The following is a 2,696-nucleotide window of genomic DNA, read 5'->3' as shown; positions in this document are numbered from 1 at the left end:
CAATTCTACTTCTACTTCTACTTTTTCTTCTTCTTCTTAATATTATTATTATTATTATTATTATTATGATTATTATTATTTATTAATTTGTTAATATTCATTCATTTATCTATTTATTTGTTTACATGTACTTTTTTTTCTAAACATCACTTCGCACATCACACACACACACACACACACACACGTATACTCACGCAGCATTCAAATATTTTTAAATCATACATAATACTCTAAAAAGGAAATGCAACGGCTTCGGTGATTGAAGCAGCACGATCGTGTTCGAAAAAAAAAAAAATTAAAAACAAAAGATCAAAAAGAAAAGAAAAGAAAGAAGAAATAAAATGAAAATAATGAAATATTATATTATTTGAAAAATCTATTTTTTTTTAAAAAGATTGTGTGTGTTATATTTATTAGATCACGATCGTTCTCTTCTTTCATTTGTACGAGTGTGTATTATTTTAATTTTGAAAAAGGAAAAAAAAATAAACAAACAAAATGATAATAATAATAATAAACAAACAAATAAAAAATGAAACGGAAAAATTGATCGGCCATTTTTAACCCGAAGTTCGTCTGCTTTTAGATATTTGTTAATCTTTTTTTCTCTTTTTCGTTTTCTTTCCTCTCTCTTTTTCTTTTTTTTTCTCTTTTTTTTTTTTTTTCTCTGGTTTTATAATATTTTAATTTTTTAATATTAACTTTTTAATATTTAATATTTTCTTTTCTTTTCTTTTTTTTTTTTCTCTCCTATATAATTTATATTCTATCTATTTCTACTAGGAAGGATGCAATTAATTAATTAATTACTTTAATGTATTGAAATGCTCTGGAGGTAGCCGATGAGAATATTTGTTTATTTTTTTTTGTTATGTTTTTTCTTTGTTTTACGTTTTAATATATATATATATATATATTGTGTATATCTCATTTTGTGTCGATGCACTTCGTTACTAAATTATAATTCATTTGATTAAAGTTTTGCGTTTTAAATTTACCCCTTTTCGCAAATCAAACTTTTAAATTATAAAAACTTTTGTTCTGAAACTTTTATAAAAAAAAAAAAACAACAACAGAACAAAATCTAATCGAATTAACATTTTTATTTGTAAAATAAAAATGTGTTTAAATACTTTAATAAAGTAATATACATACACATGATTTAATCTATAATGATTCTCCAGTTGCATAGTATGATGTAATTTCATATAAATATATATATTTTATAAAATAAAAACAAGGACGAATTTAATTTGACAAAAGTGTTAATTCGATTTTGTCACAAAAGTTGAATTTCAAGTGCAAAACTTGTATCATACTTTTTAATAACGTTTTTATACATTTTTGTCGCACGATGATTGGTATTCCCTTGTTGTGTTTCGTTATTCATATATGTATATGCGCAGGTGATATGTATGTATATATATATATATATGTGTGTGTGTATGTCGTATGTAAACACGATGACACGTATCAGAAAAGAACATTGAAAAATTCGTATTTAAATTCAAAGATTTCTCACGTATCGTTCGAATTCCTCTATTCGAAAAAAAAAGGAAACAAAAAAATATTTTCCCTCTTTCTCTCTCTCTCTCTCTCTCTCTCTCTCTCTCTATCTCTGCCATTTATTTATTTTTCGACAAATAATTCGACTCGCGAGAAATATACGAGAAATATTTTGTTTATCTTTATCGATAATATAAATCATCAATCGACCGATTATCTATTTTAAACTAAAAGATATGAAAAAGATTAAACTTTTCATAATATATATATATATGAACTTTTAATTTTTTGAAAAATTAATTATAAACGAAAAGAAAAAATCGTACGATAATCATTTATCGTCTTTGGAATATATAATTGATTTTTCAATTTGTCGGATAATAATATTCGATAATTAAAAATTTGAATGCCGTTCTAAAATGACAGATGATAAGAAAATGAGAGAGGGGAAAGAAACAAACAAACAAACAAACAAACAAACCATAACAATCTAAAGAATTCTTTTTTTTGTGCCGTTATTTTCTATCTTCGTTTTGTCCCTTAAACGTTTTTCTATCTCATTCTTAATCGAAATAATACAACGGTTTTCCAAGAACTCTTTCCCCCACTTTTAAAAAATAATCTCATCATTAAAACGTATGTTCGTACACGTAAGAAGAAAGAGAAAGATGGATCTCGTGACTCGTTGATACGCCCCTGTGCGTCTATAGCCGAACTTAACCGAACATTGCCGAACCAATCATCTTCGTTTTCCGATGTTGTGTTTCGTGTTGCGTGTACGTAATAATGGCGGCACCATATTTACAAACACGGCCATTTGTGGTGGGGAAATACGTTTGTCCCTATCTAAACGTGTTTACACACGTATTATACATACACACACACACACAGAGCAGAGCAGAGCATGCGCGCGCGTACGCCTGCAAATACACATACGTATATATACATACATAACATACGTATTTGAAAAAGCGCCGAAAAAAGAAAAAAGAAACCGTTATACTCATTTTAAACTCTCTATCTTTCGTCGACTCTAACACACACAGTTATTATCCTTTAATAATTAATTTGTGTAAAAGAAAAACAAAACAAAAAAAAAAAAAAAAAAAAAAGAGGAATAAACCAAAATATTACCGGCAAAATAAATTATATGGACAAAAGAAACGAAAAAAGAAAAAAGAGACAAATGA

Source organism: Polistes canadensis, unplaced genomic scaffold (genome assembly GCF_001313835.1).
Source record: "Polistes canadensis isolate GaletaPanama2010 unplaced genomic scaffold, ASM131383v1 scaffold_88, whole genome shotgun sequence".
Lineage (NCBI taxonomy): Eukaryota > Metazoa > Arthropoda > Insecta > Hymenoptera > Vespidae > Polistes > Polistes canadensis.
The sequence above is the reverse complement of the archived record's forward strand: the minus strand, read 5'-3'. Positions refer to the sequence as shown.